Genomic DNA, 13,855 nt, shown 5'->3' on the forward strand with positions numbered 1-13,855 from the left:
TACAATAAAATGATCAATGCCGATTTCAATTTCTCATTTATACCATAATGTACCTATTAAGCTTATTAGTGAATGTACTAAGGATATATAGAATACAGGTGTTAATACACTTTTGTTCACGATAGTACATTTCCCTCCCATGGATGGGTCCGAACGGAGATACTTCACACTTAGACCTATATCATAAGGAATTTTGAGCGGGTGCCGGTTTTTTATTTTCCAGAGTTGGCAACCTTACCTGGAACCATTACCATCCCGGCATTTGCCTGGTATGAATTAGGAAAACCTCACTTTCGATGGTTGGCGTGGAAAAGCTGTTAACAATTTTTCGATCTGCACCAAGAATGAACCCGGCACCGCTCGCACCAAAGGCGAAAGTGTTAACGACTGCGCTACATGGGGCCACGTCTATGTATATCAATATTGAACGAAAGCGATTGTATTAGATTTGTATCACTTTCGGGTTTTTAGTAGAGGCAGTGGTCGAAGTGAAACGGTATGCGGTGGTATGCCATACCGCCTCTGGTTTTTCAATGGTGAAGGCATACCGCCTCTGGTTTTTCAATGGTGAAGGCATACTGCCTCTGGTTTTTCAATGGTGAAGGCATACCGCCTCTGGTTTTTCAATGGTGAAAGCATACCGCCTCTGGTTTTTCAATGGTGAAGGCATACCGCCTCTGGTTTTTCAATGGTGAAGGCATACCGCCTCTGGTTTTTAGTGATCAAGACATACCGTCACTGGAGAGTAGATGCGAAATGCTTTTAATAAATCAATTTTTAATGCACAGCAGGCACGTAGCCAAGGGGGGGGATCCAAAGGCTGGCCTCCCCTTCGAGACCAGAAATGAAAAAAAAAATTAAGGAAGGATGAAATAAAAAGAAACGAGAAAAAGAAGAATCAGCGTTAAAAATAAAAAGATAGAGCAAGCATTTGGTAACTCTTTCTTATGAGGAGATTTGTATTATTTGCAATACATGGTGGCGAATGAGCGGGATATCCTGCAAAAGTCGGGAAATTTGAAATTTCTAGAAATTCTGGCTAAATGAACCAATATAGGTTCCAGTAAAATAGTTTAGAATAATCGAGCTCCTGGTGTGATGGCTACAGTACTTCATGTCACGGATCCCGCCCTTTACGAAATCTGACTACGTACTTGTACACAGTAATTGAAGAATAGCTTTGAACGTAAAAAAGATTTTATTTCTTATGTAGAAATAATTTCTAAGTTGACAACACCGACATTTTTGTTATCTTTTCCCTATCTTTTGTTATTAAAATGAGTTGTCTTCAAACAAATTCATGCATTTTATATTTTGATGTGCCATATTGAACTGTTTCTTTCTTATGTATGTGTATGTCTTTTTGTCTTAATGCATATGAATGTCGTGTTTTGAGCATGGACGGATTTAGGGGTTGTCTGCTGTTGGGGCGGATCTTCCGGGAGTTTGAAGTATTCCTGAGTCGCATTGGGGATCTGGGGGGTTTTCCCGCAGGGAATTGTTAAAATAAAACTCGGTTTTCGAGTATTTTCATGCATAATTCTCTCTAATACAACATAAGGGGATTTTTTAAAAAAAGAAAGTTGTTGGCTAAATATCAAAGTTTCTCCGTGTTTCCCCCCCTCCACCCTCCACCGTAACTGCAGAGAAGCTCTCCAATGATTTTCAGTGATTATGTAAATAGAAATGCAATCTTGCAGACAACATACCCTCACTGTTTTTCAACATTTAGATCAAGGATGTTATAAAATAGAGGATCTGCCCATACGTATGAACTCAATGAAGCCAAGAAAACAACCGAGCATCGGCACATCTGATTGGCTACTCGCGCTTCCGCCGTGATCGTTGGCTCGAAACATTGTGATCTTAGTGGCGCGGAGTGGGCAGAGTAGGTGTGGCGAAGCTGTGACGTGTGGCTTCATGATTTTGTTGTATTGGCAGATCCTCTATTTTATAATATCCTTGATTTAGATGGCAGGTATGACGAGTCAAAATCGTAACATACCATATACCATCTTTGTTTTTTTTCCCACTCCGAACACTGAGTAGAGGTAACGATGAAACCATTGCTTAATCGATTGCAGGAGACCATTTCTCGCTATCTATTACCGCATTTGTCCTATAATAGTCAACGTTAAAATCCAAAATGATTGATATTTTCAGCTTCCATGGCTGGATCAGCTCCATCACCGAACTCCAACTTTGGATTCTCTATATCCTTGTTAATATTGATGGTGATTTATCCAGTGGTACTTGAGAGTTTTTATCTTTCGGGCGAATCTTCATCCCGGCGAAATTAAAATACCGCTAATTTTACAGTAATTATGTGATATCTTCAAATAGATAAAAGATAATCGAAATGTGGAAGAAGAGCGCCCTAGACAATATTATTTTACATGAGAAACCGTTATCACGACTCACTTATCTGCTTTCGATTTCGAGCCATTTTGAAAATCGGCATTTATTTTCGCGTTTCTAAACAGTTGAAAACGGAAAGCCACTAGGTGACTTGTGATAACGGTACCTCACGCAATATAATATTGTCTAGGGCGCTCTTGTTCCACATTTCAATTACCTTTTATCTATTTGAAGATATCACATAATTACTGTAAAATTGGCGATATTTTAATTTCGCCGGGATGAAGACTCTTAAACAAAGTAAATTCAGTATATAAAGGAGTCGTAGTCATAGAAACTCCTTAGAAATTAACAATTAAATTAATAAGTTAATAATTTTGTTAATTTTAAATTTAGTCATTGGAATTTTGCAGGTCTTAATTTTTAACTGATAATTATTCGTAACGACTTGGTGAAAGAACTCTTTTTTTGTGGGTCTGAAGTGCTCCAACGCTATCTGTTAACAACTGGCTGAACTATGTTCAGTCTGGCGACGAACGCGTGCGTGACTAAGCGCACTGCGTCACCCAGTCTGCCAGACGTATCAGGTGCTTTCTATATAAAAAAAAGAAAAAAGAAAAAAAAAACTTTTTTTTTCACATGACTCCCCAGCTTGCCTCGCGACACCGGCCGGGAATCGAGTCCGAGACCACGTGGACGTGAGTCTAATGCTCTAATCACTCACTAGATTAGAGTCCCGCAACGACTAAAAGATTAATCCTTATTTTTTTTTTCTGGATAACGATATGAAATAGATATTATTCAAGAACTTTTTGTGACTTTTTTTTTTCAAAAAACTTCAAAGGTGGCTTCATTATAGCAGTGGATTGATGCAGGTTTCTTTTTCTATAAGAGCTCTACCCCCTCCCCCACCAAAAGAAACAGTAACTGCTATTATGTACTTACATTAAATAAAGACTTGCTAATACCATTGAATGACAATTTTTCCACAGTCACGAAACGACTAGTCTATTAAATTAGGCCTATATTTAGCAGAAGGGATCCAGATCTTTCCTCTAAAAAAAAAAAAAAAAAAAAAAAAAAAAGTTACAAGTTTGGTCATTTCTGTTCACATTCGGTTAGTTTAGAGAAGATTAGGTTAGTTTAGGTTAGGTTAGTTTAGTTTAGGCTACGTTAGGTTAGTTTAGCTTATGTTAAATTAGTGTAGGGGTCCCGCATTATTTTCCAAAAAATGATAGAATTTCGCTTATTTCTACTAATATAAAGGTTAGTTTAGGTTAGTTCCGGTTAGCATAGGTTAGTTTATGTTGGGTTAGGTTAGATTTGGTTACGTTATGTTACGTCTAAGTACTTGTATCATTTATTTCTCCCGTAAATTTTGTGTTTTTTACGTGCTTCTGGACCCCTTGTACTAAACATACTCCTTAAATTAAATAGAAATTAAGTTTGTAAATTCTGAAGGGGAAAGTTCATCTTAACTTTTAATATGATATTTTGGTAGTGGATAGTATCTTTGTTTAATATTCATTGCTTGTATATACAAATTTCCTAAAGAATGTGATACAAATTAAAAAAAAAAAAAGAAACTAAAAAAATCTCAAGGCTTCCGGTGGTTTCTGTATATTGAGTTAAAACACAGGATGTTACCCGGAGTTCAATGTTTTTTTTATACTGTGTATTCCTGGCGCCAGAAATCTTGTCCGAGCAAAAGCAGTTTTCCATTGAGAAGAAACAGGAGGCTAAATTGATCCATTCTCAATGAAAACGTTTTATAGCAGAGAATGTTAAAGAGCCTGGTTGGCCAGGCCAGTGGAATGAATTACACACTGCTTGATGCAGACAAGACTTCCTGTACAAAAAACAATGGCTCATCTTTTCCATGTTCTTTTTTATTTTATTTTTATCTTTTTTTTTTTTTTTTTACCTTCACGCTTCCTGTTTCCGTGTTGTATCTGTAATGAATCAAAAAATTAACCACATTCAACATTTTTAGTGAATGAAATGTAACGGTATTTTATGGTTAATTGGAGAATTAGCGGTATTTAGTGCATGTCTTTTCTGCAAATAAAATGGAGCTTCATTCTATCCTTCTCTGTAAATAAAATGGAGCTTCATTCTATCCTTCTCTGCAAATAAAATGGAGCTTCATTCTATCCTTCTCTGTAAATAAAATGGAGCTTCATTCTATCCTTCTCTGTAAATAAAATGGAGCTTCATTCTATCCTTCTCTGCAAATAAAATGGAGCTTCATTCTATCCTTCTCTGTAAATAAAATGGAGCTTCATTCTATCCTTCTCTGTAAATAAAATGGAGCTTCATTCTATCCTTCTCTGTAAATAAAATGGAGCTTCATTCTATCCTTCTCTGTAAATAAAATGGAGCTTCATTCTATCCTTCTCTGTAAATAAAATGGAGCTTCATTCTATCCTTCTCTGTAAATAAAATGGAGCTTCATTCTATCCTTCTCTGTAAATAAAATGGAGCTTCATTCTATCCTTCTCTGTAAATAAAATGGAGCTTCATTCTATCCTTCTCTGTAAATAAAACGGAGCTTCATTCTATCCTTCTGTGCAAATAAAATGGAGCTTCATTCTATCCTTCTCTGTAAATAAAATGGAGCTTCATTCTATCCTTCTCTGTAAATAAAACGGAGCTTCATTCTATCCTTCTCTGTAAATAAAATGGAGCTTCATTCTATCCTTCTCTGCAAATAAAATGGAGCTTCATTCTATCCTTCTGTGCAAATAAAATGGAGCTTCATTCTATCCTTCTCTGTAAATAAAATGGAGCTTCATTCTATCCTTCTCTGTAAGTAAAATGGGGCTTCATTATATCCTTCTCTGTAAATAAAATGGAGCTTCATTCTATCCTTCTCTGTAAATAAAATGGAGCTTCATTCTATCCTTCTGTGCAAATAAAATGGAGCTTCATTCTATCCTTCTGTGCAAATAAAATGGAGCTTCATTCTATCCTTCTCTGTAAATAAAATGGAGCTTCATTCTATCCTTCTGTGCAAATAAAATGGAGCTTCATTCTATCCTTCTCTGTAAATAAAATGGGGCTTCATTATATCCTTCTCTGTAAATAAAATGGAGCTTCATTCTATCCTTCTGTGCAAATAAAATGGAGCTTCATTCTATCCTTCTCTGTAAATAAAATGGAGCTTCATTCTATCCTTCTCTGTAAATAAAATGGAGCTTCATTCTATCCTTCTGTGCAAATAAAATGGAGCTTCATTCTATCCTTCTCTGTAAATAAAATGGAGCTTCATTCTATCCTTCTCTGTAAATAAAATGGAGCTTCATTCTATCCTTCTCTGTAAATAAAATGGAGCTTCATTCTATCCTTCTCTGTAAATAAAATGGAGCTTCATTCTATCCTTCTCTGTAAATAAAATGGAGCTTCATTCTATCCTTCTGTGCAAATAAAATGGAGCTTCATTCTATCCTTCTGTGCAAATAAAATGGAGCTTCATTCTATCCTTCTCTGTAAATAAAATGGAGCTTCATTCTATCCTTCTCTGTAAATAAAATGGAGCTTCATTCTATCCTTCTGTGCAAATAAAATGGAGCTTCATTCTATCCTTCTCTGTAAATAAAATGGAGCTTCATTCTATCCTTCTCTGTAAATAAAATGGAGCTTCATTCTATCCTTCTCTGTAAATAAAATGGAGCTTCATTCTATCCTTCTCTGTAAATAAAATGGAGCTTCATTCTATCCTTCTGTGCAAATAAAATGGAGCTTCATTCTATCCTTCTCTGTAAATAAAATGGGGCTTCATTATATCCTTCTCTGTAAATAAAATGGAGCTTCATTCTATCCTTCTGTGCAAATAAAATGGAGCTTCATTCTATCCTTCTGTGCAAATAAAATGGAGCTTCATTCTATCCTTCTCTGTAAATAAAATGGAGCTTCATTCTATCCTTCTCTGTAAATAAAATGGAGCTTCATTCTATCCTTCTGTGCAAATAAAATGGAGCTTCATTCTATCCTTCTCTGTAAATAAAATGGAGCTTCATTCTATCCTTCTCTGTAAATAAAATGGAGCTTCATTCTATCCTTCTCTGTAAATAAAATGGAGCTTCATTCTATCCTTCTCTGTAAATAAAATGGAGCTTCATTCTATCCTTCTGTGCAAATAAAATGGAGCTTCATTCTATCCTTCTCTGTAAATAAAATGGGGCTTCATTATATCCTTCTGTGCAAATAAAATGGAGCTTCATTCTATCCTTCTCTGTAAATAAAATGGAGCTTCATTCTATCCTTCTCTGTAAATAAAACGGAGCTTCATTCTATCCTTCTGTGCAAATAAAATGGAGCTTCATTCTATCCTTCTCTGTAAGTAAAATGGGGCTTCATTATATCCTTCTCTGTAAATAAAATGGAGCTTCATTCTATCCTTCTCTGTAAATAAAATGGAGCTTCATTCTATCCTTCTGTGCAAATAAAATGGAGCTTCATTCTATCCTTCTGTGCAAATAAAATGGAGCTTCATTCTATCCTTCTCTGTAAATAAAATGGAGCTTCATTCTATCCTTCTCTGTAAATAAAATGGAGCTTCATTCTATCCTTCTGTGCAAATAAAATGGAGCTTCATTCTATCCTTCTCTGTAAATAAAATGGAGCTTCATTCTATCCTTCTCTGTAAATAAAATGGAGCTTCATTCTATCCTTCTCTGTAAATAAAATGGAGCTTCATTCTATCCTTCTCTGTAAATAAAATGGAGCTTCATTCTATCCTTCTGTGCAAATAAAATGGAGCTTCATTCTATCCTTCTCTGTAAATAAAATGGGGCTTCATTATATCCTTCTCTGTAAATAAAATGGAGCTTCATTCTATCCTTCTGTGCAAATAAAATGGAGCTTCATTCTATCCTTCTCTGTAAATAAAATGGAGCTTCATTCTATCCTTCTCTGTAAATAAAATGGAGCTTCATTCTATCCTTCTGTGCAAATAAAATGGAGCTTCATTCTATCCTTCTCTGTAAATAAAATGGAGCTTCATTCTATCCTTCTCTGTAAATAAAATGGAGCTTCATTCTATCCTTCTCTGTAAATAAAATGGAGCTTCATTCTATCCTTCTCTGTAAATAAAATGGAGCTTCATTCTATCCTTCTCTGTAAATAAAATGGAGCTTCATTCTATCCTTCTCTGTAAATAAAATGGAGCTTCATTCTATCCTTCTGTGCAAATAAAATGGAGCTTCATTCTATCCTTCTCTGTAAGTAAAATGGGGCTTCATTATATCCTTCTCTGTAAATAAAATGGAGCTTCATTCTATCCTTCTCTGTAAATAAAATGGAGCTTCATTCTATCCTTCTGTGCAAATAAAATGGAGCTTCATTCTATCCTTCTGTGCAAATAAAATGGAGCTTCATTCTATCCTTCTCTGTAAATAAAATGGAGCTTCATTCTATCCTTCTCTGTAAATAAAATGGAGCTTCATTCTATCCTTCTGTGCAAATAAAATGGAGCTTCATTCTATCCTTCTCTGTAAATAAAATGGAGCTTCATTCTATCCTTCTGTGCAAATAAAATGGAGCTTCATTCTATCCTTCTCTGTAAATAAAATGGAGCTTCATTCTATCCTTCTCTGTAAATAAAATGGAGCTTCATTCTATCCTTCTGTGCAAATAAAATGGAGCTTCATTCTATCCTTCTCTGTAAGTAAAATGGAGCTTCATTCTATCCTTCTCTGTAAATAAAATGGAGCTTCATTATATCCTTCTCTGTAAATAAAATGGAGCTTCATTCTATCCTTCTCTGTAAATAAAATGGAGCTTCATTCTATCCTTCTGTGCAAATAAAATGGAGCTTCATTCTATCCTTCTCTGTAAATAAAATGGAGCTTCATTCTATCCTTCTCTGTAAATAAAATGGAGCTTCATTCTATCCTTCTCTGTAAATAAAATGGAGCTTCATTCTATCCTTCTCTGTAAATAAAATGGAGCTTCATTCTATCCTTCTGTGCAAATAAAATGGAGCTTCATTCTATCCTTCTCTGTAAGTAAAATGGGGCTTCATTATATCCTTCTCTGTAAATAAAATGGAGCTTCATTCTATCCTTCTCTGTAAATAAAATGGAGCTTCATTCTATCCTTCTGTGCAAATAAAATGGAGCTTCATTCTATCCTTCTGTGCAAATAAAATGGAGCTTCATTCTATCCTTCTCTGTAAATAAAATGGAGCTTCATTCTATCCTTCTGTGCAAATAAAATGGAGCTTCATTCTATCCTTCTCTGTAAGTAAAATGGGGCTTCATTATATCCTTCTCTGTAAATAAAATGGGGCTTCATTATATCCTTCTCTGTAAATAAAATGGAGCTTCATTCTATCCTTCTCTGCAAATAAAATGGAGCTTCATTCTATCCTTCTGTGCAAATAAAATGGAGCTTCATTCTATCCTTCTCTGTAAATAAAATGGAGCTTCATTCTATCCTTCTCTGTAAGTAAAATGGGGCTTCATTATATCCTTCTCTGTAAATAAAATGGAGCTTCATTCTATCCTTCTCTGTAAATAAAATGGAGCTTCATTCTATCCTTCTCTGTAAATAAAATGGAGCTTCATTCTATCCTTCTCTGTAAATAAAATGGAGCTTCATTCTATCCTTCTCTGCAAATAAAATGGAGCTTCATTCTATCCTTCTCTGTAAATAAAATGGAGCTTCATTCTATCCTTCTCTGTAAATAAAATGGAGCTTCATTCTATCCTTCTCTGCAAATAAAATGGAGCTTCATTCTATCCTTCTCTGTAAATAAAATGGAGCTTCATTCTATCCTTCTCTGTAAATAAAATGGAGCTTCATTCTATCCTTCTCTGTAAATAAAATGGAGCTTCATTCTATCCTTCTCTGTAAATAAAATGGAGCTTCATTCTATCCTTCTCTGTAAATAAAATGGAGCTTCATTCTATCCTTCTCTGTAAATAAAATGGAGCTTCATTCTATCCTTCTCTGTAAATAAAATGGAGCTTCATTCTATCCTTCTCTGTAAATAAAATGGAGCTTCATTCTATCCTTCTCTGTAAATAAAATGGAGCTTCATTCTATCCTTCTCTGTAAATAAAATGGAGCTTCATTCTATCCTTCTCTGTAAATAAAATGGAGCTTCATTCTATCCTTCTCTGTAAATAAAATGGAGCTTCATTCTATCCTTCTCTGCAAATAAAATGGAGCTTCATTCTATCCTTCTCTGTAAATAAAATGGAGCTTCATTCTATCCTTCTCTGTAAATAAAATGGAGCTTCATTCTATCCTTCTCTGTAAATAAAATGGAGCTTCATTCTATCCTTCTCTGTAAATAAAATGGAGCTTCATTCTATCCTTCTCTGTAAATAAAATGGAGCTTCATTCTATCCTTCTCTGTAAATAAAATGGAGCTTCATTCTATCCTTCTCTGTAAATAAAATGGAGCTTCATTCTATCCTTCTCTGTAAATAAAATGGAGCTTCATTCTATCCTTCTCTGTAAATAAAATGGAGCTTCATTCTATCCTTCTCTGTAAATAAAATGGAGCTTCATTCTATCCTTCTCTGTAAATAAAATGGAGCTTCATTCTATCCTTCTCTGTAAATAAAATGGAGCTTCATTCTATCCTTCTCTGCAAATAAAATGGAGCTTCATTCTATCCTTCTCTGTAAATAAAATGGAGCTTCATTCTATCCTTCTCTGTAAATAAAATGGAGCTTCATTCTATCCTTCTCTGCAAATAAAATGGAGCTTCATTCTATCCTTCTCTGCAAATAAAATGGTGTTTCATTCTATCATTCTCTGTAAATAAAATGGAGCTTCATTCTATCCTTCTCTGTAAATAAAATGGAGCTTCATTCTATCCTTCTCTGTAAATAAAATGGAGCTTCATTCTATCCTTCTCTGTAAATAAAATGGAGCTTCATTCTATCCTTCTCTGCAAATAAAATGGAGCTTCATTCTATCCTTCTCTGTAAATAAAATGGAGCTTCATTCTATCCTTCTCTGCAAATAAAATGGAGCTTCATTCTATCCTTCTCTGTAAATAAAATGGAGCTTCATTCTATCCTTCTCTGCAAATAAAATGGAGCTTCATTCTATCCTTCTCTGTAAATAAAATGGAGCTTCATTCTATCCTTCTCTGCAAATAAAATGGAGCTTCATTCTATCCTTCTCTGTAAATAAAATGGAGCTTCATTCTATCCTTCTCTGTAAATAAAATGGAGCTTCATTCTATCCTTCTCTGTAAATAAAATGGAGCTTCATTCTATCCTTCTCTGTAAATAAAATGGAGCTTCATTCTATCCTTATCTGTAAATAAAATGGAGCTTCATTCTATCCTTCTCTGTAAATAAAATGGAGCTTCATTCTATCCTTCTCTGTAAATAAAATGGAGCTTCATTCTATCCTTCTCTGCAAATAAAATGGAGCTTCATTCTATCCTTCTCTGTAAATAAAATGGAGCTTCATTCTATCCTTCTCTGTAAATAAATTGGAGCTTCATTCTATCCTTCTCTGTAAATAAAATGGAGCTTCATTCTATCCTTATCTGCAAATAAAATGGAGCTTCATTCTATCCTTCTCTGTAAATAAAATGGTGTTTCATTCTATCCTTCTCTGTAAATAAAATGGAGCTTCATTCTATCCTTGTCTGCAAATAAAATGGAGCTTCATTCTATCCTTCTCTGTAAATAAAATGGAGCTTCATTCTATCCTTGTCTGCAAATATAATTGAGCTTCATTCTATCCTTATCTGTAAATAAAATGGAGCTTCATTCTATCCTTCTCTGTAAATAAAATGGAGCTTCATTCTATCCTTCTCTGTAAATAAAATGGAGCTTCATTCTATCCTTCTCTGTAAATAAAATGGAGCTTCATTCTATCCTTCTCTGTAAATAAAATGGAGCTTCATTCTATCCTTCTCTGCAAATAAAATGGAGCTTCATTCTATCCTTGTCTGCAAATATAATTGAGCTTCATTCTATCCTTATCTGCAAATAAGATGGAGCTTCATTCTATCCTTGTCTGTAAATAAAATGGAGCTTCATTCTATCCTTATCTGCAAATAAAATGAAGCTTCATTCTATCCTTCTCTGCAAATAAAGTGGATATTTTTTTTTCCAATCTCAAACCCTTGTTAACTCTCGAATTCGATGAACAGAATTGCCAAGTTGTTCCAGTGACGTTCCTGAATTTTTTTCAACTTGTAAAAATTACTTTCTACAATTGTCAATCAGTGGGATTGGCAAGAAAAGTCTATATTGCAATGTATCTTTGTGTGTGTTTTGACAATCGATAGTAGATTACACTCTAATGCAGAGCAGACGCAGGGAATCCTTAGTTACGGACCCGGAATTGAAGCAATCGGTCTAATTGGCTCTGAAAACACATTTTGTGAAACCACTCCAATTATTACTGAGTTAAGAAAAAGTCACCCGGACTCCCACGCCTTATTAAAAACACATGGTGTCATTTATAATTGATTTAAATTGAGGACATTTCGCACTTAACTTCCGTCACTCTTAAAGTGTCAAGGTTAATTTTCCTTCTTATTAAATATTTCCGTTCTAAGTTCACACGCAATATCTACTGTATTTCCACGAACTTAAAAATATCAGAAATTGTCAACACCAAGCGATCTAGTTGTTTAGAACTCAGAAAGTACGTGTGTACCAGAGATGTCTGTCCACAATGGCAAAACCGTCTCAAAAATAAATATACGTAGATAAAAGAAAAGTGGCCAGAGCATGCGCCTTTGGTATTTTGAGCCAATTTCGGTGGTTTTGTATTTGACCTTAAATAATTGGTCTTGTAGCCTCGGTGCTGAAAGAGGGCGCTAAACTTTAATAAATGGCCAGGTAAACAACAATATTTGATATAATTATTTGGATCTACGTTGTTATAGGTCAAAGTTGGTGACCAACTTTCATTCAGTATATCATGTATTCAATATATATCCTGACTAGCAGCGTTCACCCCGCTTCGCTGCGGTCACCCCGGAACGCAATAAACCTTGTTAATTAGATAATTTTTACTTTTTCGCTTTCAAGTGATATGATAAAAACCATAGTAGATTCCAGTAAATGTTAACATTATATCGCCTGTCATTTATGTTAACCCGCCGAGTCACATGGTCATGCGGGTTGCATATAAATACGTTTATTTTTACCTATGATGAACTAATAACAAAGGATTTGTACGTATGGACACTTGAATGGTCAATTATCTCAAGACACTGGTAATTAAAAATTAAAGTGATATGATAAAAACCATCTAGGGTCCAAATCCTAATAACCCCCCAAAAATGAAAGAAATTGGTTCAGCCGTATTAGCGTGATGAGTTCACAAAGGATTTGTGCGTTCTCTTTTATATATATAGATAATAAAAGACAAATATGTGAATTTGTTGGTCACTCTAATCAATAATAGTAAACAGTTACGCTAGTAGGTGTCGCCTCCTGCGTTATCACTTATCTGACTGGTGCTAACCTGCGCTATCATTTGCCTGCCTGATGTTAATAGATGTTGTTAGCTGCGCTATCACTTGCCTGCCTGATGCTGATAAATATCGCTAGCTGCGCTATCATTTGCCTGCCTGATGTTAATACATGTCGCTATTTGAGCTATCATTTGCCTGCCTAATGTTAATACATGTCGCTAGCTGCGCTATTACTTCACTGCCTCGGACTCGCGCTCACATATTTCATTAAGGTTCGGGCTCACTCGGGCTCGCGCTCAATTATTGAGCCCGAGCCCGGTTGAGTGCGAGTGCCAAGCTCGTGAACGCCGGGCTCCCAAGTTTGGACACCTATGGTGCGGAATGCTTTATGGACAAAGAACGGGCATCATTTGGAGAGAGCAGGGGGGGAAAATCCCCCTTCAGTTTGAGAAACAGATACATTTTAATTAAGTGTATATTAATATACTAAGAAAAACGTGAAACAGCTATGTCGAGGGACATTTTTGCCCCCTCCCAGTAATATCTGAAAATGACACTTCTAGGACAAACTTTTATAAATAAATAAATAAATAAATACATTTGTTTTATGTAAATAGAGATTTTAAATAACCAAACTTTTAATCTATAGTTAGCGGCACCGATTGTTGAATATTTTTTGGGGGGGGCGGGAGGTGGGCAGGTATAGGTGTTTGTTGTTAGGAATCCTTCATTTCTTTCAGTTTAACGTCCCACAATTACAGGGAACGATGATTAAAGCAAGTGAATGATGGAAGAATTGGTGGAATGAGAACGTGGAAGGAAACGGAAGTACCCCGAGAAAACCCACGGACACGATGTTGTCCACCACAAACTTAATTGGCCGAGGATTGAATCAGGACCCCACGCACCAGAAGTGAGCGCTCTACCACTGAGCCACGATGCTCTCTGTCGTTGTTGATACGCAAGCAAAGCTATTCGGATTTTGGTGGGTCCAATTAAATTTTGGGGGGGGGGATCCGTGTCCTAGGGCCTCCAGAATCGTCGTCCATGTTTATAATGTAGACAGTTGACCGAAGTCTTGCACAAAAC

General features: G+C 35.5%; 1 protein-coding gene across 2 annotated transcripts in view; it reads left to right on the forward strand.

Moving 5' to 3' along the window:
• Window positions 1-13,855, forward strand: part of LOC145674826 (uncharacterized) — a 232,226-nt gene that overhangs the window by 54,636 nt on the left and 163,735 nt on the right. The gene's annotated exons all lie outside the window — the stretch shown is intronic.

The sequence above is a fragment of the Thermobia domestica genome, chromosome 18, assembly GCF_964235325.1.
Source record: "Thermobia domestica chromosome 18, izTheDome1.hap1.1, whole genome shotgun sequence".
Lineage (NCBI taxonomy): Eukaryota > Metazoa > Arthropoda > Insecta > Zygentoma > Lepismatidae > Thermobia > Thermobia domestica.